Source organism: Felis catus, chromosome A2 (assembly GCF_018350175.1).
Source record: "Felis catus isolate Fca126 chromosome A2, F.catus_Fca126_mat1.0, whole genome shotgun sequence".
NCBI lineage: Eukaryota > Metazoa > Chordata > Mammalia > Carnivora > Felidae > Felis > Felis catus.
This window is the reverse complement of record NC_058369.1, coordinates 82,105,775-82,132,988: the sequence shown is the minus strand read 5'-3', so window position 1 is coordinate 82,132,988 and position 27,214 is coordinate 82,105,775. Positions and strand designations below refer to the sequence as shown.

Here is a 27,214-nt window from a genome sequence, read left to right as displayed (position 1 = left end):
CCTGTAACTCACCATAATGCATTTGCATCACCCACTGTGGTATGGCCCACTCTACCTGAAAGCGTGGAGGAAATGAAATGAACATGGCTTTCGGTGGTGGTGGAATAGGGAACAGGGTTATGGGCAGAAATCCCAGGATGCAGAGAGCATGTGGCAGGAAGCAGGGAGGGTGGCTGTCTGGGCTGGGGCACCTCAGTCAAGAGCCTGAATCCTAATCAACTTGTGTGAGCTCCTTGCAGACCAGGACTATAAAGGTCTTTGTGTCCCTAGGCCCTGGTGCAGAGGCTAACAGAGAAAGTGCCCAGCAAATGTTTGTTGAATAAATGAAGTGCGGTCCCAGGTGCTGATTCAGGAAGGAGAGGCCTTACCTCAAGGTTCTACCACTTTTTGGGGATAGAGGGTAGGTACGTTCCCTGAATTACTCTAACTATGGACACCTACCACTCCTTTCTCCTCCCTCCACCCCCAGATCCCTTTCCCTGAGGAATTTAACTTATCCTTAGGAATCATACTGGCTTTTCCTACAACCCTCAGAAAATACTCTTGGACTTATTTTTCTTTCTTATGTCTCCTTCCCTCCAACCCCCCCCCCCCAATAGGGCATGATGCAAGAGGAAATCCTAGTTAGTTTAAACCCACTGAGGGTGCACAAGATTTCTATAAAGCACAAGGGCCTAAAGAAAGATTTCCTGGATGGAATCCAGTTTCTGGATCTTCAGCTTCCTTCACTGTCCTTAAAACTGATCTGCCTGAAGATATCCTTGAGGTGTGGTGCTGTTTCCTTTGTCACTGCCTCTTGCATAATCCCCCTCCCCTCCACCTCCCTCATTATGAAAGGGCCTCCCTCCCCCTGGAGAGGTTACTGCAGCCCATTGCCCTGGGGTGGAAGAACCTCTAAAGTGGCAGACAAGAAGACAATTCAAATTATTGGCTTGGATGGTGAGAGGGGGGAATAATTATAATAATCCTTTTGAAACTCAGGAGGTTTTCAGTTCTTTACTTTGAACAGAATTAAAGGGGAAACTAATTGAGCGGTCAGCTGGTGATTCATTAAAAAATAATTTTTATAATTCATTACTATGTGATTTCAATTATATAACTCTGAAGGGGTTCAAATAATTGTAGGTCATTGCTGTAATAAAACTTTCAGTCTCGTGTTCTTATGTATGTGACTAAGTTTTTCGGCACTTGAACATTAAAAAAGAAAGTTACATGTAAGTCTAATTCTAGCATAAGTAATATTAACCCACAGATACAAAAGCTCATTGAAAAAAAGGCCCCGTTATCTCATTAAAACATATGCTGACAGTAAAATGTTAACCTATATTTAACATTTATGTAAATGTGTCATTCGTGGTGGTTGATCAGTGTTGTCATTAAATAACTATAATGGTAACGACAGAAGAAAGAAATGCCAGCATTATAGAACCAGAGAACATTTCGATTTGTATGTGTATTTTTATTGTAAAGAATTATGATAGAATGACCAATCATGGATTTCAAGCATCAAAAATATGCCATATTAGAATAAAATTTTGTGGGGAAAATGGAATGGAAATACGAGTTAAGGAGAAAACATGATGTGAAATTTCTGACATAAAAGAATTTGTTCCTATGTATTTTTTTAATGATGTGGGAATTAAACATCTCTGGTGTTTACATTCCCGGATTATATTTAAGAATCACATAATAGTTTTTTTGTTGTTTTTTTTTTAATTTTTTTAACGTTTATTTATCTTTGAGACAGAGAGAGACAGAGCATGAAATGGGGGAGGGTCAGAGAGAGGGAGACACAGAATCTGAAACAGGCTCCAGGCTCTGAGCTGTCAGCACAGAGCCCGACGTGGGGCTCGAACTCACGGAACGCAAGATCATGACCTGAGCTGAAGTCAGCCGCTTAACCGACTGAGCCACCCAGGCGCCCCAGAATCACATAATAGTTTTTTAAACAATATGTCAATAGTTATAATACACCAGATATATAATTATATAATAATGTCAATAGTTATGGTACACATCCTTTGCCACTATTTAAATTTATGATGAAAAAGTTTAGGTGCAAATTTTAAAATGTGTGGGGGACTATAGTTTTCCGAAATTATTTTAGGGAGCATAGAAGCAGAGCCTAACGACGACTCATTTAGGAGCCAGGGCCTAGGACTGAATCAAATCTATTTTTCCCAGTGGTAATATAGACTCCATCTTTAGAATTATAATAATCACTTTATTTCCTTCTTCAGTGGTTAAAAAAAAAAGCTGTAAGAAAATCTCAGTAATTAGCTGTTACTCAGTAATAAGGAGAAAACATCTAGAGTATTTAGCTTTAAATAACTTCTGACTGATGATTCACAAACTTAAAGTTTTCACCCAGACCTCTCCTCTGCGTTCTAGATGTACATTTCCACCTACCTGACACTAGTCCACATGGCATCTCTGACAGGCAGTTTGCCAAACCATGTCTGCTGTTCCAATTCTGATGCTGTAATTCCCCTCCCAGAACCTCACACTGGTTTCCCTTCTCAATAAATGTCCCTTCCCTTAGAGTTTTAGGTACCGTGGCCCCCATGCTCTCATTACTGTGGCTGCCTGGAGTGTGGAGGATGAAAAAATAAGAAAAGGGGGGGGGGGGAAGATTAAAAACAACAACAAAAAAACCTAAGTGATTTTTTTTCTGTTTTCTAGGAGCATTAGAGATCTCCTTTCTTGCTCATTGGACCAGAACTAGAGCCTTCTTCTGGAATTCTCTCTGTCTAGGCCTGGTTTCCACTTCTGGTTTTGGGCTATCCTGAGTCCCGGCTAGGAGACCCTGGAGAGAAAAGAAAATGGGAAACTCCCTTCTGGTTCAGCAGGACTTCAGTTTTCTTCTTTCCCTATCTGCCTGCTACCATTTCATTTTAGAGTACTCATGTATTCTGCCCCTTTTATGTCTGCATTCAGTGGGTGGGACAGGATAGAGTCAGCTTACGTCGAAATGGAACCTCTGTATTCTGTATCTTAACTTCTTATCGTAGAATAAGCATTTTCCATTTTGATGAAACAGTTAATGGGTGCATACCACACTCTTGATTGGATGTTTAGGTTGTTTCCGGTTTCTCCCTATTATAAATTGTGATGAGTTCATAGTTAGAACACAGGGGAGTCTCTCTTTCTGTGGGGGCCTGGGCCTTCCAAACAAATTCCTGTTACAGTGAGACTCTTCACCACTAGACTGTCTTTTAAATTAGCTGAAGCTAGTAGTTGTTAAGTTATAAGCAAGATCAAGCAACTCTATCCATAGTCCAGTAGTTTGAATTTAGGGGCAAATGTATTTGACCTGTAAGACTGATAGCAGTGTAATTGAGGGTGCATGGGTGGTCCAGAGCAGGCAAGCCTGACCTTTACTGAAAAGACGCACATATATATCTGAATAGTCCCATAAACGTTAGAGCCCTCTGACTCTCTGTCTGTCTGTCTGTCTGTCTCTCTCTCTCTCTCGAACCTGGCATAGTAAGATGTTGGTTACTGTGATGTGTTACACCTGCTGGAACCTGCAGAAAGCATTACTTTTCTCTCCTGTGGTTATGAAGCAGACCCTGTGATCTTGGGAGACCCACAGGCTTTCAGATACTCCCATTTCTCTCCATTGCCAGTACACTCTGCCTCTTCCCTGGAGTGGTGGGAGTTATAGCCCTTACTCTCTACTGGGGTTAGGGACCCTCATCTTTCCATCTCAGCGAGTCTGCGGAGGGCATGAGGTGGCATAAAGCTTGTGTTTCTTTCTGTCATGTGTCATACATCCATGTTCTCTGTGTAAGGGCTCTCTTGATTGGAGAAAAAAGAACCAGATTTTAGTTCCAACTTAGGTAGTAGGAAATTACTCCCATTTTCTTCTGTCAGAATTCATCTGTCTAAAGGGTTAGATTTCTCTCCAGAAAGATGGTAGCAATTTACATTTCCACTGAAATATATAAAAGTGCCCATATCACCACACCCTCACCAGTAATTCTCATTTATAATGTTTATTAATTTGACAGATGAAGCATGGCAGTTTCTTGTTTGAAATGTTATCTCTTTAATTGCCTGTGAAGTGGAACATTTTTCCATGTTCACTGCCAGTTGAATTTCTTCTTTGTGAATTGTTCTTGTTCATTGCCCATCTATTTCCCAAGTGTTATATTTTTAAAGATCTAACATTTTATATTTATCATTTAGAAAAATCAGCAGTGGAAATATGAAGATGTATAACAAAACTCTATTCTCTAGTTCTGAAATCATTTTACTGCATTATTTATTCTAGGTCTACATAGAAGAATGGTGGCAAATTTTGCATTAATAATGAAATCTAGAAAGCCTCTAAAAATCTAAATTAAGATAATGTCCTAAGTGTTCTTCTTCCAACTTTTTGAGCAAACCAGTTACCAATGCTCTTCTTCCTGCCCTGCCTGCCCTCTGGTGGAGGTGTTAAAGAGCAGGCCTGGAGATCAAGCAAGCCATAAGGGAACTAGAAGTTGTGAAAAAGACCAGGGTAAGTGCAAATGACACCAGCCGTTGAGTAATTGCAGAGCCAGAGTTTGACTTAATAAACCTCTGTTTCTTGGTTTTTCTAACATTAAATGGGGATAACACCATTTACCGTGGCACCTTTCCATAGGTGCCGCTCTCCACCTGTGGTCCTGCTGACCCAGATGGTCCCTGCATGAGAAAAACATGCCCCAAATCTGTATCTGGAAAAGAATACAGTTTGGTATAGTATAAAGAATAGTGGTCCAGGATGTTAGGGTTCTCTTCCCAGCTCTGGCACTTGCTAGATAGTTGAGTGCCTTTGGATAAGTCCCTTAAGCGCTCTGTAAATTAAGAACAATGATATTAATGGGTCTATTGTGAGGCTCAAACTAGTAATGCTAGTGAAAGTGCTTTGTAGACAGTAAACCTCTGCAGATGCAGGGTAATATTAATACAATGTTGACAACTTTTTCTCTCAATCAATATTTAACTTGACTTAGTATCTTTTGTATTTTAAAATAAGAAATAATCAGTTTATCCTTTTAATCTTCAGCAAATAAATGGAGCCTTTGGTCTCATAGCCATAGAAAAAGCAAATTACATGTCCCAGTGTGACCCAGGTCTGTGTGTGTACTCTCTGATCTCACTTTCATTTTTGTTTTAATTATAGCATTGAAAGAGTAGAAGGTTTAAAATTACACCTTTCAGAACTAGTCATTATTCACTGACTCTGTGTTTCAAAAATATTGCTCATGTCTTTAAAATAAATTATCAGGTTCTTTTATTGTTACCTTGGCCTAAATATAAATTTATTGACATGGTGATGATAATGGTTTTTAGTGGTTTTTAAAACATTTCTTTGAGGCTGTAATAATGTAGAAGATTCAAACATACTATTTAAACATATTAAATATTTACATAAAATTTAAGTATTTAAATTGCATACACATTTTGTTCTGTGTAGCTGAAGATAAATGTGAAAATACATAGATTTATAGAAATAGAAGGGTTGAGAGTTTTGTGCTCCTTTCTCTGCTACATACATAGTCTCTCCTCCCTCCCACCCACTTCAGTATGATACAGTAGAAGGATATAAAAGGTAGTTATCTGAAGAGAGATAAAACTGTCAAAGGTACCTGGCCCAAGTCGCCATTATTCTTGCTTAGATATTTACAGTAGCTACCCATCTGGTTTTTCTACTTCAGTATGTCCTTAAAATAGCAGCCAGGACGATTCTGTTAAAATCCAAGTCAGATAATATCATTTTATTTATTTTTTAATGTTTACTTATCTTAGAGAGAGAGAGAGCATGGGGGAGAGGCAGAGGGAGAGGGAGACAGAGGATCCAAAGCAGGCCCCGAGCTGGCAGCAGAGAGCCCGATGCAGGGCTCAAACTCACGAACCATGAGATCTTGACCTAAGCCTAAGTCAGGCTCAACCAACTGAGCCATCTGGGTGCCCCAGTAATGTCATTTATATGCTCAAAAACCTCCAATGACCTTTCCTACCCAGTCCTCTTTTCCTACCCACCCCCTCACTGTCCGGCCAGCCACACTGGCCTCCTTGACCACACAAGGTCCAGTACAGCTTTGCCCTGGAAAGTACTTCCCTCAGAAATCTCCAGGAGTGGCTGCCTGACCTCCTTCAGGTCTCTTCATCTTCTCAGTGGGATCTTCTCTTTCGCCTCTTCTAAAATTTCAACTTTCACCCCACTCCTTCATCCCTTCCTTCCATAATGCTTATCACCATCTAACATACAATATGTTTATTTATTTCTTCTGTTTATTATCTGTCTCCCATTCAGAATGTAAGCACCATGAGGTCAAAGGGTTTTGTTTGTTTTGTTATCTGCTATATCCTCAATGCCTGGCTCATAGTTAAGTTCTCAAAAAATGTTTGCTGAATGAATACATGAATGAATAAAACAAAGACAAGTCATGGTCTTGTTTGATTTCCAACATGTAAAAATTATAAAATTTTCATCAAAACTTTTTTCAAAAGCCAGATAACTTTGGATGGTTTCTGGTGATGAGAAATCTAAGGTATATGTGTTCTCCTCTTCTACCCCCTCCAAATACTTTGGCCATTTTATGTCTCAAGAATTAAGATCTCCATTAATCCATCACTGTCCTGTTTAATCTAAGTGTAATTGTATAAATCACTCCCAGTTTGTCATGAAAGGAGAGAATTGAATAGTAATGAAATATCTGTCCTTTGCTTTTTTTGACACTATATTCTGATGATCTTAGCTTTGTTTAAAAAAAATTTTTAACGTTTATTCATTTTTGAGAGAGATACAGAGCATGAGCCAGGGAAGGGCAGACAGGGAGGGAGACAGAATCTGAAGCAGGCTCTAGACTCTGAGCTGCCAGCACAGAGCCCGATGTAGGGCTCAAACCCACAAACTGCGAGATCATGACCCAAGCCAGTCAGACACTTAGCTGACTGAGCGACCCAGGTGCCCATCAAAACTAATGATGATCTTAGTTTTGGCAACCCATTTTCTGACTTCTCTTTCTCCCATGTTTCCAAAATACAGGCACCACCAGAGGATCTTGCTTGCATTTCTTCTCTTGCTTTGTGTATTCTTAACCACTTTTCTGGCTTCTATCATCTCTTTTTCTTAGATGACTCTTAATTTGTAAACCCAATCTTGATATTTCTTATTGGCTCTCAGTTCTGCATGTCCCAGACTGACCATATCCATCTGGCCACCTTTCAAGTTCTCAAACCTTACATATCTAAAACCACATTTATCTTTTTCCTTTAAAACTGGCTCCTGTTCCAGGAGTCCATTTCTGTTAATAACTTTGTCTTTTTCCAAGTTTGGAAATGTTTCCAAGGTTTGTAATCGTTTATGACTTTTTCCTTGTCGCCAGTTGTCAACCCTTCTTGCTTATATCTCTAGAATATTTCCTGATTCATCCTCTTCTTTGCTTTAAGTAGGTCAGGAATGTGGCCTGAGATTCGGCATTTCTAATATGCTTCTGAGTCAAGCTGGTTTTTGGTCTGTTCACCACACTTGGAGTAACAAAGGCCTGCTATAGGTTAACAGTGGCCGTTTGAACACAGTCTTTCATTTCCTGGTCCATGGCCATATCTAAGAAATACTTAATTCTCTTTCACAAATAGAGATCTGATATTGCCTGGTCTTGCTTTAAAAGAGAAAATGTCTTTTCTATGTCATAGAAGATTTAGAAAATTACAGAGACAGAAGGTAAAAAATTCAAATCAGCCATAAAGGTCAGTTCACAATTAATCATTAACACTTAGAGATATCCTTTTAGTCCTTTATTTCTTTGTCTATAAATATATTTAAGTTATATTTATATTTTTAAAACCATAGAGGAATCATTCTTCCTTTAGTTGCCCAATGTGTAAATATGCTAAGCATGTTGAATCCCCTGTCTTAAAAAGTAGAATCTGCCTTCTCTATGTGATAAAAATGCTCACTGCTCTGTTTCTTGACCTCTCTTACATCTGGGAACTCGGGACTTGGTGCAGCCAAGCAGATGCATCCTCTCTAGACTTTGATTCAAGAACTGGTGACTCAAAGCAGCAGGGATGACGCAGAATCCGTTCTGGCCAGGGCATAGCAGCAATGGCAGCTGCATCCGGTTTCCAGTGGCGGGAGAGACAGCTGTTCTGTGGCAGTGTGCAGTGTCCAGCATCCAAGGACTTGGCATTGCAAATTACGAGGTCGGTGCTTGGCAGCTGTGGTAATGACTTCACAAAACCAGTTTTTCAGAGTGCTTTGGGTGTGGTTCTTGCCCAGTGGTTTATCTTTCCACCTTTACTTCTTAAATTAGCTTAAAAGTTGACTTAATTTACTGGCAACACATACTAATGATATTAACAATAACTAACTCTTAGTGCTAATTATGTGCCAGGAAAATTTCAAAGTATATTTACATGTAAAGTATGCTTTATGTATATTAATTCATTTAATATTTATAGCAACTCATTGTGTATGTACTAGCATTATCCCCATTTTACAGATGATGATACTGAGCCACAGAGAGGTTAAGTTACTTGCTCAAGGTCACAGGACTTTAAATGGTCTTGAAATTCAAATCTGGTCAGTCTGACCTAGTTCTTAAGAGCCCTATCTGATACATGTACTGTTTCATAACCTGATTTTTTCATAAGACAAAATTTCATGAGCATTGCCATGTTATTAAATATTCATCTAAATAGTTAATGTAGCTGCATAGTGTTCAATTATAAGGATGATTCCTGATTTGTTTTACTTGCTATTTTTGGACATTAAGAATATCCTGTCGCCTAAACTTTTTGTTTGTTTGTTTGGGAGAGAGGGTGCAAGTGAGTGAGGGGCAGAAAGACAGAGAATCCCACAAGAGGCAGAGAGACAGAGGGAGGGGAGAGAGAAGTGGGGCTTACCCAAAGTGGGGCTCGTGCTCACGAACCGTGTGATCATGACCTGAGCCAAAGTCAGATGCTTAACTGATTGAGCCACCCAGGCACCCATAAACTGTTTTTGTTTTTGTTTTTGTTTTAATAGCCATGACTCTCCTTGGGATAAAGTCCTAAAAGTAGAATGCTTAGTCAAAGGGTATTCTGATTGCTTTCCAGAAAGATTATTCCAGTTTACACACACAGTAGTGTGAGGGAGCATCCTGTTTCCCTCAGGTGTTAATAGCATTGAATATTGTCATTAAAATTTTTTTCTTTGTGATATTGAAAATGATAGACAGTTTTCATTTAGGCCTGAACTTCTTTAAACATTTAAAAATATATTGGGGCGCCTGGGTGGCGCAGTCGGTTGAGCGTCCGACTTCAGCCAGGTCACGATCTCGCGGTCCGGGAGTTCGAGCCCCGCGTCAGGCTCTGGGCTGATGGCTCGGAGCCTGGAGCCTGTTTCCGATTCTGTGTCTCCCTCTCTCTCCGCCCCTCCCCCGTTCATGCTCTGTCTCTCTCTGTCCCAAAAATAAATAAACGTTGAAAAAAAAAAATTTAAAAATATATGTGTTGGTCATTTGTCAAAAGTTCTTTTGTGAATTGACTGTTCCATCACCTATGGGATAAAGTTGAAACCTTAGAAGGCAATTCTAGGTTCTTTCTACTCTGACCCCAACTTCTTGTCTATCTAATTCTCCTATAAGTCCTAAGAATTCACCCTACACATCCTGGGGATTATTTTGTTTTGTATGAGTTGAAACTGTATGAATGTGCTATTTTTATCGGCCAAAAATGGTTGACCGTTGACATTTTCATATGGTTAAACTTTATAAATCTCCAAAACATTTGCTTTCCCACTAGAATGTTTTCACAAATGTCTTGGTCTCTCTCTGCTTGGTGAAATCCTTCCCTTTCCTTATGAAGCCAGGTTCACTGGTCATCCCCTTACCCCTCTATTCCTTTGCCATCACATTCCTCTTCCCCTTCTTACCCCAGTTTAGGTAACTGTAAATAACTCCTCTTCACCATCTTCACTCTGCTTCTTGCCTATCATAGCCGTAGAATGGATTGCAGCTGGATAATGAGTTCGCATCTGCCTGGCAGAGGCCAGGCCCTCTGCTGCTCTTTGCCAGCAGAGACTCTCTTATTTATTTTGGCAGTTAACAAAGCTAACAAGGTTTCCGGCTCACAGCAGTTGCACAGCAAATATATGTTGAAGGGAAGAGCTAGTAACTTTCAGGCCCAGGAAGTGCCTTATTAACCAAATAATAACTGCAATTTCCTTCCATGTTAAGTAAGGAAGAGTATGTGTAATGTCTTCTAATTTGCTTGGTTGGTATTTTGTTTGGCATTGGCCCTTCTTATTTTGAATCCTCCCTCCTTTTAATACATTTTTTCCTATTTTCAGATGTGGTAGTTATATTTCAGTTCAAAGAAATTAATTTATTCCATGGCACAGTTCTCAAGGGTGAAAGAACACAATTCTCTAACTAGCTGTATAGTAATCAGTGTACTTTCCAAGGAATAAATGTACTTTTTTCCTCTTAACTATATTCATCTTTTTTCTTTGGTAGACTTTTAGGAACTTTTAGTGACTTCCAGGAAGCACTAATGCTATAGATAGAGTTATATTTCAACAAGCTTCAGGAAACATTAAAAGTAGAATTTTCTTTAATTAAAGTGTAGTTGACATACAATATTATGTTAGTTTCAGGTTTACAAAAAGTAAAAATATTTTTTAAAACCATTAAAAACACTTAAACTGAATCTTATTAAGATAAAGCCTCTATTTATAAAAGATAACATTGAACGATCAATTTATTTTTTTTTTAATTTAAGTCCACGTTAGTTAACATATAGTATGATAATGGTTTAGGAGTAGAATTTAGTGATTCAACACTTACATAACACCCAGTGTTCATGCCAAAAAGTGCCTTCCTCCTTAATGCCCATCACCCATTTAGCCCATCCCCCCTAACCTCCCCTCCAGCAATCCTCAGTTTGTTCTCTGTATTTAAGAGTCTCCTATGGTTTGCCTCCTTCTCTGTTTTTATCTTATTTTTTATTCCCTTCCCCTATGTTCATCTGTTTTGTTTCTTAAATTCCACATATGAGTGAAATCCTATGATATTTGCCTTTTTCGGACTGACTTATTTCGCTTAGCATGACACATTCTTTTTCCATCCATGTTGTTGCAAATGGCAAAATGTTTTTCTTTTCGATTGCTGAGTAATATTCCATTGTGTGTGTATATATATACACATATATACATATATATGTATATATATACACAGGTATATATGTATATATACATATATACACACTGCATCTTCCTTATCCATTCATCAGTTGGTGGACATTTGGGCTCTTTGCGTAATTTGGCTATTGTTGATAGTGCTGCTATAAACATTGGGGTGCGTGTGCCCCTTTGAATCAGCATTTTTGTATAAGTACCTAGTAGTACAATTTCTGGGTCGTAGGGTAGTTCTATTTTTAATTTTTTGAGGAACCTCCATACTGTTTTCCAGAGTGACTACACCAGTTTTCACTCCCACCAGCAGTGCAAAAGTGTTCCGCTTTCTCTGCATCCTCACCAGCATCTGTTGTTTCCTGAGTTGTTAATTTTAGCCATTCTGACAGGTGTGAGGTTGTATCTCATTGTGGTTTTGATTTGTATTTCCCTGATGATGAGTTGCACGATCAGTTTAAATTGCACTTACAGGAAGAAAGTCATGGAATCATAGAACTTTAAAGGTAGAGGATATCCCCAAGGTTTTCAGTATGTACTCTGGTGGAAAAATACCAAGTAGGAATGGAGGAGAGAAGATAATAGTTTCACTTTAGCACTGGCTCCATATTCCTCTCTCCAGTTAATTTTCAAGTGAAATTACAACCCTTACTCATCTTCTCTTACCTACATATCATGCCCTAGTCATGCCTCAAACGAGTGCAGGTAGAAGCAATCTCAATCCAGGCCTCCTTTTGTTTACAGTCTGAAGGGACTGGATGCCCTGGCTCCCCCATGACCCCCCAGACATCCAGACATCTTTGGTCTTTTCTTTCTGCTTGCTCATTAGGCATGTGTGTGCTCAGAATTTTGCCTTTCTTTTCTAACCAGGGAACTCGTTCAGTTTTCCAGATCCAAAGATCCAGAAGATCTGTTTGAGATTTTTAAATAGGGGGTGGGAGGTTATAATGAAAAAGATAATAGCAACTAAATGGTAAGAATGTGGAGAAATTGGAACCCTCATACACTGTTGATGGGAATGGAAAATGGTGTAGCCACTTTGGAAGACAGTCTGGCATTTCTTCAAATAGTCAAACATAGAGTTGCCATATGATTCAGCAATTCCGCTTTTAGGTATACCCAAGAAAAATGAAAAGATATGTCCACACAGGAGCTGGTACATGAATGTTCATGCAGCATTAATCATAACAGCCAAAGAATAGAAACAGCCTAAATGTCCATTAGCTGGTGAATGGATAAATAAAATGTGGTAAGTCCATTAAATGGAATATTGTTTATCAATTAAAAGAAATGAAGTACTGATACATGCTACAACATGGATGAATATTAAAAACATGCTAAGTGAGAGAAAACAGTCATACAGGACCATATATTTATGATTCTATTTATATGAGATTTCTAAATAGGCAAATCTGTACTGAGAGAAAGTAGATTAGTGGTTGCCTAGAGTGATGGCAGAGGGTAGGGGTGTGGGTGTTCTCTTTGGGGTAATGAACGTGTGCTAAAATAGATTGTGGTAATGGATGTATAAGTCTATGAACATACTAAATGCTGTTGGGTCATACACTTTAAATGGGCAAATTATATTGTGTGTGAATTTTATGTCAGTAAAGCTGAAAAAAAAGAAAAGAAGGGGGCATTTGGGTGGCTCTGTCAGTTAAGCATCCGACTCTTGATTTCAGCGCAGGTTATGATCTCACAGTCCAGAGATCGAGCCCCACATCGAGCTCTGTGCCGATCGCACAGAACCTGCTTAGGATTCCCTCTCTCTCTCTCTCTCTCTCTCTCTCTCTCTCTCTCTCTCTCTGCCCTTTCCCCACTCATGCATGCCCTGTGTCTCAAAATAAATAAATAAACTTTAAAAAAAAAGAAAGAGAAAAGGGGTTTTGTGTGTTTTTCATTTAATTTTGTCTTCTTGTACTTCTGTGGCTAGATGGACGTTCCCATGCCTAATTTCAAACTCATTTTGCCCTTTTATTCTGCCTGAAGTCCAGCCAATAGCTAATGTGGCAGGGTGGAAATTTAACTCACACTACAACCCAGACACAAAGAGAAAATATAAGTTCTTTATTTAGTCTATAACCAGTCTGGCTTTTCTGAAGCCCCAACTGATGGATAGTGGTGAAACGAATGGCATGGTTAGCAGTCTCTGGGAGGCCACTGTGGTGGAAGAAATGGCTGGAACTGATGTACCTGTAGCAACCACACACACAATTCTTGTTGTGACTAGATCCACTCAAATGACCAATGGACAGAACAGTGTGATGTTCCATGTATATAATTCTCAATTCTTGTTTTGATTCTTGATTCTCTCCCTTGCTTTGGCCTTTGTTTTCTATGTGATTCAAGACTTGCTTTAAACCCTGTGTATATATGCTCCTTAACTCCCGGTGGCTCTCCAGACATGTGACTATGGGCTCTGTCTTAAGCACTGATTCCCAGGTGATGCATATGTCTCTGGGTTTACTGTATTCCTGCGCCTGGTCACAAATGTTCAATGTCTCAGTCTCTTAATCATGGCTTCTAACCCCATCTCTATCTGTGATCAGTAGCTGGCTCAGGTGATAAAATAGTTTCCTGAGGCATTAGAGCTATAGCATATATACACTTAATTCCCTTCTTAGGAAACTATATTTAAAAGTACTCTAAAATGTTTTAAATAAAATTTGCCATAATTTTGTATTGATAATGCTCTGAGTACTTATTATACTATTTACAGTTCTATTTTGTTTGTTTCTTTGGAAAGAGGACTGCTTAACTGTTGATGCTTTGAATGGAGGGAGGTACAAAACAGTGTTACATTAGTCAGCCCAAGAGGAAGATGAACTGTAATGTATATTTGCTTTTCCATTGTTTAATCTTGGCCAAACCAGGTCAGTGAAGTGACAGTTCAGAAAGGAATTCAAAGAGTACTTACTGGCTGCTTTGAGCAATTGATTCTGAAGCATTGTGACTTCTGTAAATACCAACATATTTCAAAATTGGTATACAATCAGGACTTAAGGAATAGGACCTTAGCATTGATATATGCCCTACTGTCTGAGTGCCAATATAATGGGAAGTCTTTTTTCTTTTTAACAAATAATTCATTATTTGGGGGGAAAAACAAATTCAAAAATATTTAACATTATATGAATACCTGTTGAATTTACAAAGAGACAAACTTGATTAAACTATTTGACTACTAAGTGAACATGGATTTGGTGTATTTTATAGGATTTTTTTATTCAATAGAAACTATCTATGTGTTATATATAAATCAAAGTCCAGGGGAATATTTATGTAAATATATGTAAATAAATATGTACATATAAGTAAATCATGACTATATATATATATATATTCTTAGGTATATTGTGCTAAGTTTCAGCTGGATATAATTTTCACAGCAGCCTGGAGCCTGCTTCAGATTCTGTGTCTCCCTCTCTCTCTGCCCCTCCCCCACTCACACTCTGTCTCTCTCTCTCAAAAATAAATAAACATTAAAAAATTTTGTTTAAAAAAGTGAAAGGTTGATAATGACAACCTAAAACACTTATATTCTTTTGGGTGTTTATTTACTTACTCAGATACTCACAAGTTCTTTTGAAGTTTAAAAATGCCTGAGACATTTATAACAACTTTAAAGCAGCTATGGAAGAAATACTAATAAATCATGAGGTGTAATTACATAGATTGCTAGACTTGAATAAATGCAATGATGATAGACAAAGAACAGTCAAGGAGAGGGAAAACTGGAAATGAGAAGAGTGAAGCATTGAAGAACTGATCTAACTGTAGCCCTGGATGAGTCACTGATAATCAAGGGGAAGAGTGGGGCATAGGAACAACATGTTTGCACAATTTAAGCACCGTGTTGGAATTAATGTGTGTATTCCCACACAAACTCCTACCTCTCATTCCATTTGTATTGGTTGGGATGCAGATTAGATAGACCGCTGTATCAAAGGGGCCCAACATATAATGAGTTAAACAAGGAAAATCCAGAGAGTCTATAAGGTGGCTTCTCAGTGTCTAGGACCAAGGCTCCTTCTGTCTTGTGGCTTGGCCATCCTTGAAGATGTTGCTTTTATCATTCACACTGCAGAAGATGGTTCACCGCCATCCCAACTGGGCCCACATTCTATCCAGTGGGAAAAGGAAAGGGGGAACCAGATGGTCTTACGAAGCCTGAAATGATTATTAGAAAGGGAAATGAAGGGGGCGCCTGGGTGGCGCAGTCGGTTAAGCGTCCGACTTCAGCCAGGTCACGATCTCGCAGTCCGTGAGTTCGAGCCTCGCGTCAGGCTCTGGGCTGATGGCTCAGAGCCTGGAGCCTGTTTCCGATTCTGTGTCTCCCTCTCTCTCTGCCCCTCCCCCGTTCATGCTCTGTCTCTCTCTGTCCCAAAAATAAATAAACGTTGAAAAAAAAATTTAAAAAAAAAAAAAAAGAAAGGGAAATGAAGGAGAAAGGAACCTGACCATGTGTCCAGTATGATTTAAGAGAAGATTGATTTGGAAATTTAGGTAGCATTATGTCCCTTAGGTAACATTATGTCTTTCTAGGAAAAACTGGTCAATCTCCGGGGTACCCCCACCTGTTCTGTTTCTCTTCTTAAGGAGATGCCCTGTTATAATGGGAAGAGGGATGTGGTTTATTGTTTCCCTATTGGGGTGAATTAGAAATGTTTGGCTGCACACCAGCATTCAGCAAGGGTCAGCCACAGAAATGATCTTTCCAGGGCACTACATAAAAATCAAGGACAAACTTTGATGCCATTGGTATTACTTTCATTTATTCAACACTGGTTCTCAAAGTGTAGTCGCTGGATCAGCAGTATCACCATCACCTAGGAACTTGCGCAAACTCTCAAGTCCTACCTCTGACCTACTGAATCAGAAACTCTGGGGGTGGAGCCCCACAACTATGTTTGAACAAGCCTTCTAGGTGATTTGAGGCATGTTAAGTTGGCGAACCATGGATTTAATGCAACTCACTAAAAGGAGGTGTCAGAATACATATTTAATTGACTGATTCTCTTTCTTGGTTTCTTTCTCTATTCCTTCCATAATTCCCTGGGACTAAAAAGCAGTGAGCTTTCATTTACTTCTCCTAATATCCTACTTTGATAAAGCATCCACTTTCATATCAACCTCACTTAAGAAAACAAGCAACTAACAAACTAAACTAACCAAACCATAAGAATGGGCCCTTTGGAGGCACCTGGTTGGCTCAGTCTGTTAAGCATCAGACTCTTGATCTCGGTTCAAGTCATGATCTCGCAGTTCATGAGTTCGAGCCCCACATGGGACTCTGTGCTGGCAGCGCAGAGCCTGCCTGGAATTCTCTCTCCATCTCTCTCTGTCCCTACCCCACTGGTGCTCTTTCTCTCTCTCAAAATAAATAAATAAACTTAAAAAAAAAAAAAAAGAACGGGTCCTTTGGGCTTTGTTGGGGAGAGGAGAGGGAATAATAGGTATTTGGAAAATAGCCTGGATTGCTGCATGATCCTATTTTGAATGCCAGAAACTCTTTTGTCTTTGCATTCCTTTAATATAATACTAATTTCTAGCCCTTTTCCTGATGGATCTGACTAATGGATTCTGCCAAGGATACTGTTTTCAGACCAGGAAGAGAAGAGCACATTTTCCACAGTATTGTATCACCCAATTACATCTATTCACTTTTGTTAGAAGTCTACACTTACATTTAAAAAAAAATTTTTTTAGTGTTTATTTTATTTTTTAGATAGACAGAGGGTGAGTTGGGGAGGAGCAGAGAGAGAGGGAGACAGGATCCGAAGCAGGCTCCAGGCTCTGAGCTGTCAGCACAGAGCCTGATGCAGGGCTCGAACTCACGAACCGTGAGATCACGACCTGAGCCAAAGTCAGATGCTTAGTCAACTGAGCCACCCAGGCGCCCTAGTCTACACTTAAGTTTGATGAGAATGATGAAGAGGACCAGCTGCCTACTCCTACAGTGCTTCACAGAAAGAAATAGTACCAGGCAACAAAAACAGAGAGAAATAGTCAAGAATAGACAATGTCTAATTCTGGCTCTGTTTCTATCCCAGCATCCTCAGTGTGCATAGTTTCCCTTGATTATAAAATAGAGATAAATTCTAAGTGCAACATTACATAAAAACACATTTATTTTTACTCCCTCCTCTGCATGGAGACAGTAATTTGTCTTCATCTCAATGTGAGTTAGAATTTATAATGCCTGAATAAAAAATATTTCAATTTTCATCCATTTAGCAATAGTATGTTTCCTTGGGAGAGAGTTGCCTAGTAAACAAAAAAAATGTGTGGGATGTTAGGCTCTTATAATCACTTAAAAGAAGTGACTCTAAATATGCTACATTAATATGGCTATAAATCGGAAGTTGTCATTTTTGTGAATGGAGAGTTTATGTACAAAGAGACACGGTTCTTCCCTTCACTTAATCCATTCTCCACATGTCTGACCTTTTGAATAATCATTTTAAAAATATAAATTGCATCACTCTCCTCTTGTGGGGCTTCTGAATGCACTTAGTTGCTGCTGAGACACTACAGGATCTGCCCCTGCATTCTTCCTTGGTGTCGTCTCCAGGCTTTTCCCCCTTGCTTATATTGGCTTTCTCCCCATTTCTTAAAGAAGCCACATTCTTTCATACCCTAGGGCTTTGGGGTGCGCCCTTTGCCAGGAATGTCCTTTCCCTTACCTCTCACACAGTTAATTCTCTCGTTTATTCTTAATTTCTCACTGAAAGTTCTCGTCTTCAGGAAAGCCTACTGTGGCTTTAGGAGTCTGCTGACCCTTTCCTTTCATATACGTTATCAGTTTGTAGTTATGAATTGATTTGGTGCTTATTATTTTATAGTCTAAATTAGAGAATAAACCCTGTAACATCACAGATCACGTCCATTTTGTTTGCCTCTCCAGAGCCAGTGCCTGGCACACTACCTGGCAGGTAACAGGGCTCCATAAATATTTCATGACTGGATTACCAAATGTCTTGTCACACAGCAAAATAGACACTGTGGTTTGATTTATAAATGATCATTTATCCTGAAATTCTAACATTACAGTGTATTGAATTTGATTGTTCCCAAATGAGTTGAGTTCCAGAATCTGCAAACTGGTTATTTGACAGATTACATTTCTCTATAGAAAAGCTGTCATCGTTGGTCCAGGCCTGCATCTGCCAAGAATAACAATTAGAGATCCGTTCACCTCCATTCCGAATATTGGTGTCCTCAGACCTCAGTTTCCAGATCAGGGTTCCTAGTTTTTAGCCTCCACATAGTTTTTGAGGCCTTTGTTGTTGTGAAATTAAGATAGAAATGGTGCCTTAAAAAGATGATTTTTAGTTTATTTTCTCTCAGGGGCTCTTTCATTATTGGAGTGTTTGCATGAGGAGAGAGAAGCATTACTGTCAAAGTGTGCTCAGCATTAGAGGTGGCCTTAAGAAGCTGGGAAAAAGAACATCTTCCAAGAGTATTTGGAAGAGATCTGTCAGCATCCGTGACAGCTTCCACTGTAGAAATGTATTTGTGTATATGTGGATTGCAGGTGGGGGTGGAAAAGGAAGAGAGACATATTCTACTCAGAGGAGGAGGGGTGACCCTGGAATCAGTCCCTTGTACACTGGAGTGTTCCCTGCTGTTCAGTCACAGTGGCAGCTGCAAGGCCCTAGCTACGGTTGGAATGCTGCTCTCAAAGACGTCAATGGCACCTAAGTGCCACCCACAAACGCAGATGTATTACTTACAGAGCCCAGTATTAGTCCGGCATCATAAGAACTCATTGCAACTCTCCCTCCTTGAGGTCAGTTTAAATCAAGTTCAGTTTTGCCTTCAAGTCCCTCCCAGACCTGTAGAAGCACATTAGTCTCAGAAAAGCCTAAGCGGCTAAAAATTTCCCTACCAGAAATTTCTACTGCAACAGCCCTGACATGCATTCCTCCAGCCTTTGTTTGAATACTCACCTCCTTCACAGATAGCCTGCTTCATATTTGGACAAGTCTCAGTGTTACATATTTAACTTCCTCATAGTGTAATGAAATATGCCTCCCTGGTCTTTCACCTCATTTGTCTTTGTTTTGCCCTCTGGAGCTATGCAGAATATGTCTGATCCTCCTTCAACATGATAGTTCTTCAGACATTTGAAGACAGCTGTCAGATCCTCTCCCCTAAATCCTCTTTGCCAGGTAAAATAGCCTCAGATCTTCCAATTGGACCTTTTATAAATAGTGTACTAAAGTGAAAAATGTATGAGCAACCAGTCTAGGCAGACCTGGGCGCTCTTGATTTGTTTTTATTCAGTTACTTCCTCTTTTTGCATTTGTTCCCACCAGTAAGTAGAATAAGTATGATACATCCTAACAGGGTGAAGTGCTTGGCTCAGTGAGTGCATACAGTAAGGAGGGACTTGACCAAGGCAGGGGAAGTCAGCTAAGCCTTGCTTAGGAGGTCAGTGTTGAACTAAACTGATGGATGGGTAATAGTTACCAAGGTGAAGAGGAGAAGAATTGCTCTCCACGCAGAAGGAGCAACATGTACAAAAGCCCTGTGATGGGTAGGGCATGTGATGGAGGTATAACCCTCTTGGTCTTTAATTTCTATATATATGCAGAGATGGATTATAATACCTTCTCCTTTACTAAAAGAATTACTTCAAGGACCCTTTAGATGGGTATGAATGTGCTTTAAAGTAGTAAAATACTATGATTTTATTCACAAAAAAAGAATCCCTTAACCCAGTCAGGCCTGTTCCATCAATAGGCATTCCCATATCTGTCTTTTTGCTTCTGCTCTCCCTATCCTAGAAAGGCCTCTCCTTTTCCGTTTATCCAATCCCTGCAATCTGTATTGCCCATCTCCTCTTCTTATTTGTCTGGGAAGCTACCCTGGGCAGTGAGGCTCAGGTCTGTTTCTGTAGTGCAGTGGTTAAATGCAGGGTCTTGGAGTCCTGAGTTTGAGTGCAGTTTCCATTCCTGACCACCTCGTGGTTCTAGACAAATTGCTTAATTTCTCTGACATTTAATTTCCTTATCTGTGCAAAAGAGGTAATAATAGTAACTATTTCATTCAAACTGTTTGTGAGGATTGAGATATCTGCATCTCTATATTTATCTCTTTGTATCTGTACATATATGACAGAGCCCTTCCTGATGGTTCTTACTTCCTTGTACTGTACCTCCTATGTGGCCCACACCAACTGGCTCAGTAATTTTAAGGCAGATTCTAAGGATAGAGGCATTGGAAGGAAGCCATATGCTCTGCTCCTGAGTATTTGAAGTCTCTGGTCCACTGGCTGTCACTACTGCACATCCGTGGAAGTGCCCCTCCATAAATAAGCCCACATGTGCATGTGTGCACAGGACCTGTGAGCCACCCACTAGCCAAACCAGGTACCCTATAGCTCCCCAGGCTCAGAGTCACCGTGCATGACCAAATCACCCCAGCAAAACTGCAGAAGGCAAGTTATATTCATGCTTTAAGTGGCAAGTAAAATCACTTTTCAAAATGCCTTCAAGTCTAAGGTTTTTCTGGATTAATAATTATTTTGCAGAATCTGATTTCATAAATACAGCTTGACAGTGTTTAATAACAGCAAAACAAATTATTTAATCCTTAAATAAACAGGTTTTTAAAGTTCTTACATTAAAATGAGGTTAACTAGGTGAAATTCTAGTGTTATTTTCTAAAACATTGTAACCAGTGTGTCAAGACTACAGTCAAGGTTCTTGTAGTGGCAAGATATTTAATTTCTATTCTATCTTGGAAGAGACATGAAACATGCTAAACTGATTAAGTCAATTGATTTAAGATTCTTTATGTTTACCTCCTGCAGACAATTGTGGTTCAATATTGCAAGTAATTTTCTTCTCTGTAGAATTAAAAGAATCTACAAAACAGAAACTAAATCAGTGTTGTGCTTGCAATTTAAAATATAACCCCCTACCAACACCACTCTGTGTTTATTTCATACTTCAAATACTTCTCATGCTCTGCTAGGTCAGGAACTATAAAAGACATTGTAATAGGTGTCCAGTTCTGCAATCAATAAAGCTAATTTAAACTATCCTCTAATAGGCGAGGTAAAAGATTAGTATTTAGGTCTGGGATTAACAAGTGAAAATAGGCCATTTTGTGATATCTTCAGGGACACAGCACAGTTCAGGGTTTAAGGCTCAAGGAAAATCTATTTTGAGAAAGACATGAGTCATATACTTCATTATGGACAGATTTGTATCCCATTAATGACAATACCTTTTATCTTCAGTTCTGGAAGCATCATCTCTCTGTTAGGGTATTAACACTTCTTTGCCCCACCAACCTCAATTTGTCAGCTGAATTTTTCTGCCCTTCCCTTTGGTTTTTGAAGTGGGGACTCCAGTCACATTTACTCTAATTACTGCTTTGACAGATACTAAAACCAAGATCAATGTGCCTATTTTTCTGTTGAAACCATTTTGAATAATAAGTATTCAAATAGTATGTAAAATCTCACTGAAGCATTTAATTCAGAGCCTAAAAATGTGTGTACAAAAGCCACTACCATGATTCTGTAGAGTTCAAAATTGGCCATTTTCTTTTCTTACGAAATTGGTCAAAATGAAAATGTACGTTTTGTTCTGTTCATTCAGTTTTCCCTACTTCTCTTTAATTCAGTTTTATTTCCTTTGTTCTTTGTAGTCTCCCTCTTCCCCACACTGATTTTCTTTCTGCAAATCCTTTCAATGATGGATACTGACATCCGTGTCCACAGTTTTAACACTTTTGTTAAATCTAATATCTTTCATAAAAACCCAGGCACACCTTAGGGAATCAGGAGCTTACTAAATGTTCACTTAGTCTCATTTTATGTCTAAATCCCTCTTTTCCTGTTGCTCTAACATTTATTTTATCAATAATTATTATCTTTTGATCAAGCATCATGATAAGAAATATGATTTTTTCTTTCATTTTTTTCTTTCACCACCCAACATCTTATTTGGATAAACTTCAAACAGACAGAAAGGTTGAAATAATTGTATAGTGAATATACATATGCCCACATATACGTATTCTATTATGAACATTTTACTATATTTGCTTTACCACCCAGCAGTCCATCTTAAGTTTTTGATGAAGTAAGTTACAGATACCAGTGTACTTCAGCCTGCATATCATTAACTAGAGTTCTATATATTCATTTACAATTTTTTTTTCAAGCGGTATGTCCATGTAATGAGATGTACGAATATCAGGTTGCCATTTGCTGCATTTGGACAAATGTAGATACCTGTGTAACCTAAACCCCTATTGAAACAGAGAACATTACTGTCACTCCAGAAAATTTCCTCATGCTTCTTTCCAGGTGATCCTCACTCACCTTGCCCCTTCCCCCAGGCAACCACTGTGCTAATATTTTACCACCACAAATTAGTTTAACCTGTTTTAGAACTTCATATAGATGGAATTATAAAGTATATGCCTTTATGGGCAAGACTTCTTTTACTCAGCATAGTGTTGATATTCACCCATTTTGTAATTATTGTGTGAACCAATAATTAGTTCCTTTTTACTGCTGAATGGTATTCTGCTATATGACTGTACCAGTTGGTTTATCCGTTCTTCTATTGATGAAACCTGAGTGTTTTTCACATTTGGCCATGATGAATAAAGCTGCTATGAGCACTTTTGTACAAGTGTTGTGAATATTATTTTTCTTTGCCTTGGGTAAGTATTTAGGAATGTAGTTGCTGAGCCATAGGTGTATACTTAATATTATACGCAACTACCAGACGCATTTCTAAAATTGTGCCATTTCACACTTCTGTCAGCAACGTATGAGGTTTGGCTGCTCCACGTTCTTGCCAACATTTAGTGTTGTCAGTCTTCGGAATTTTACCTATTTTGGTGGGTACGCAATGAACCCATTGTGGTATTCATTGGCATTTCCTGATGACTAATGATGTTCAGTACTTTTGACATGCTTACTGGCCATTTATAGCCCTATCTTTGTGAAATGTCTGTTTAAATCTTTGTTCGCTTTTTAATTAGGTGGTTTGTTTGTTTGTTTGTTTGTTTGTTTATTTATTTTTGAGCCGTAGTTCTGTGTGTAACCTGGATACCAGTCTTTTGTCGTATATGTTTGTGAACCCATTTCTTCTTTGATTTCATCCATCTTGGTGTCCATGCTGTAGCATAATTGAACCGGTATATTGTCTCCATAGCTTGTCCAAGACCCTTATAAGTTTTTAAAATAAATACCTGCTATATTTTTCTTTAATGCCATAGGAAGGCAATGGTGGACTCCTGAAAACTGTTGAATGTCAGGAACTAGTTTTTCTATTTGCCCTTCAGTGGCTTATTTTCAGGATGGAAATTAGCACTTTCTTAGTTTACTTTGAAAAATAGTTTCAGGGGTGCCTGGCTGGCTCAGTTGGAAGAGCATGTGACTCTTAATCTTGGGGTCATGAGTTTGAGCCCCATACAGAAAGTGAAGATTATTTAAAGAAATAAAAAAAAATAAAAAATAGTTTCATCTAGTAACCTTCCTATTTATAAAGTGATACAAAATGAAACAAATCTATGAATAATTATAAATCTAAGAAAACAAAACAGCAATGGAACAGGATAGAGAGCCCAAAAATAAACCCACTCATATATGGTCAATTAATCTATGACAATGGAGGCAAGAATATTCAATGGGAAAAAGAATATTTAATAAATGCTGCTGGGAAAATTGTACAGCTACATACAAAAGAATGAAACTAGACCACTTTCTTACACCATACACAATAATAAACTCAAAATGGATGATAAATCTAAATGTGAGACCTGAAACCATTAAACTCCTAAAAGAAAGAAAAGACACATTATCCTTAGAAACATGTTTATGGATATGTCTCCTCTCCTCAGGCAAGAGAAACAAAACCAAAAATAAACTATTGGGACTACACCAAAATAAAAGTTGTGGGTTTTTTTTGTTTGTTTTTTATTTTTTGTTCCCCCCCCCATAGCAGAAGAAACCATCAACAAAACAAAAAGCAACCTAATAAATGAGAGAAGATATTTGCAAGTGATATATCCGATTAGGGGTTATCATTCAAAATATATAAGGAACTTACACATGTCAACACCAAAAAAAAATAAGCAATCCAATGAAAAAATGGGCAGAGGACCTCAATAGACATTTTTCCAAAAAAGACATACAAATGACCAACAGACATGAAAAGATGCTTAACATCACTAATCATCAAGGAAATACAAATCAAAACAACAATGAGGTACCACTTCACACCTGTCAGAATCCAGTATCAAAAAGACAAGAAATAACAGGTGTTGGTGGGGATGTGGAGAAAAGCGAACACTCATGCGTTGTTGGTGAGATGTAAATTTATGGCAACCACTGAAGAAAACAGTATGGAGGTTGCTCAGAAAATTAAAAGTAGAAATACTCTATGATCCAGTAATTCCACTACTGGGTGTTTACCCAAAGGAAAAAAAACCCACTAAATTGAAAAGATCTATGCACCCCTATGTTTACTGGAGCATTATTTACAATAACCTAGATATGGAAGCAACTCAAGTGCCTATCAACAGATGAATGCATGAAGAAGTGGCACACATACATATAACGGAACGTTGCTTTGCCATCAAAAAGAATGAGATCTTGCTATTTGCAGCGACATGAATAGACCTAGAGGATATTATGCTAAGGGAAAGAGAAAGACGAATACCATGTGATTTCACTTATATGTGGAATCTAAGAGCCAAAACAAGGAAAGAAACAAAGAAACAGACTCTTAAATACAGAGAAAACAAAACAAAACAAAACTGGTGGTTGCTAGAGGGGAGGTGGTGAGAGATGGGTGGGAGAAATAGATAAGGGGGATTAAAAGGTACAGACTTCCAGCAGTGCCTGGGTGCTCAGTGGGTTAAGCATCTGACTTCATTTCAACTCAGGTCACGATCTTACGGTTCACGAGTTCCGCAGTGAGCTCTGCGCTGACAGTGTGGAACCTGCTTGGGATTCTCTCTCTCCCTCTCTCTCTCTCTCCCTCTGCCCCTTCCCTGCTCACACGTGCTCAAACTCTCTAAATAAATAAATAAACTTAAAAAAAAAGGCAAGATGTTAGTGAAAATCTTGGAGACTGTAAGTACTTTTGCATCATGCATTGCTACATTGTAATACAAAAGATTGGCAACAATTCGAACAAACTGTTTCAGCCATCCAGTGGAACACTTACCCCTTCTCTACCTCCTACTGGATGTGTCACCTGTGTTGTTTTATGTTTTCCTTTATGATTTCATAACCAAAGGGTTCTATAGATGGAAATAACTTTGGGATCATCTGGTTCTATCCCTTCATTTTACAGATATTAAATATTATGTCTCAAACAATAGAACTTTGAACAGTTTGAGGAGTTACTATTATACATAGGACTAGACATAGATCTACTGATTGAATAATCTTTTAGTTTCATGTTTTTTCTTCTGTTGTCCAGCCCTATGGGTTTTTGCTTTAAGATGACACTTGCATTTACCCCTTCTTTTCTACTGCCTTTACTAATATAACCTCTAATTTTATCTAAACTGGATTGTCACTCAGATTTAATCTATTTCCTTCAGGTCCATCCTGCACTCTTTTGTCTCACTGACTTTCCTAATATAGACCTTTCAACAGGCACTCTTCAGAAACTTCAGTGGCTGCTGTTGAATCAGGTCCTAAATTCTCAAGGATCTTTCATACCCTACTCCCACTCTTCTCTTCATCCTTATTTCCCATTCTCCCCATCCTGCACCTGCTCATCAGGGTGGTCTCCCCATTCCCTGGCTGCATGTGAACTCCTATTGTGGTTCCTTTGTTAGTCTCCTATTCTGGTAACTCCCACTCCCACCCCTTCCCTCCAGTTAGTCACTGACATACAGCTCATAGTTCAAAATACAGCTCAAGCTCCATCCACCTTCCCTGTGAAACATTTTCTGATTTCACAACTGCAATGATTTCTCACCCATGAATATACACTGCAACATCCCACCTAGCAATTGACCTGTGTACTAGCCTCCATGAGAGAGAAAACCCCAAATCTCAGTGGCTTAACATCATAAAAGTAAACTTCTTGTTCAGTGATGATAGTGTATTTGTGTATTGTAAGTATTTGTGTATTGTTGATGGTGGTGATGGGAGCACTATGCTTGTTACAGCCATTTAGGAGCCAAGGTTGATGGAGCCTCTGCTCTCTTTATTTATGTATTTTTAGTTTTTTTATTTTATTCGTTCTTTTTTAAATTCATTCATATTTTATTCAACGTGGGGCTTGAACTCACAACCTGAGACCCAGACTTGAGCAGAGATCAAGAGTGGGACGCTTGCCCAACTGAGCCACCCAGGTGCCCCAAGGCTCTGCCATCTTTAATACAAAGCTCCCAGAGTTACTTTGGGTCAGGTCATGATCTCACAGTTCATGGGATCAAGCCCCACCTTGGCCTCTGCATGACAGTGTGGAGCCTGCTTAAAATTCTCTCTCTCCCTCTTTCTCTGCCCCTTCCCAGCTCTCTCTCTCAAAATAAACAAACTTAAAAAAAATTAATAGATATGTCTAAACTGTAGTGTCTAGATCTTGATTTGAACAAACGAATTGTTTTTTAAAATGGGAGAAACTTGTTTACTAACTGGATTATTTAATGATAACAAGAAATAACTTATTAAGTGAGATACAGTATTGTGGAGTTTTTTAGGCCTTTTTTATTAGCAATACAAATGGAAATATTTACATGTGAAACAAGATGACATTTGTGTTTAGTTTCACAAATGAGAGAGAAGTGAGGCATATAGATGAAACAAACCTGGTCATGAATCAGTCATTGTTGAAGCCAGGAGATATGTACATGGGATTTCATTACAAATATTCACCCTATTTTTTGTGTATACGTCAATTTTTCTATAACAGAAAAGATTTAGGAAGAGCAAGAGAAACGAGGTGCACCAACTAAAATATTTTATTTTATTAAAAATATTTTTTAATGTTTATTTTTGACAGAGAGAACATGAGTGAGGAATGGGCAGAGAGAGAGGAAGACACAGAATCTGAAGCAGGCTCCAGA

At 38.7% G+C, this 27,214-nt stretch overlaps 1 long non-coding RNA gene across 1 annotated transcript; it reads left to right on the top strand.

The window, feature by feature from the left end:
• Positions 1 to 1,832: 1,832 nt before the first annotated feature.
• LOC123383859 lies at positions 1,833 to 27,209 on the top strand. The gene is made up of 3 exons (XR_006594154.1): positions 1,833 to 4,504; positions 7,987 to 8,181; positions 27,151 to 27,209. It is a non-coding gene; the product is annotated as an uncharacterized LOC123383859 (long non-coding RNA).
• The last annotated feature ends 5 nt before the right edge of the window (positions 27,210 to 27,214 follow it).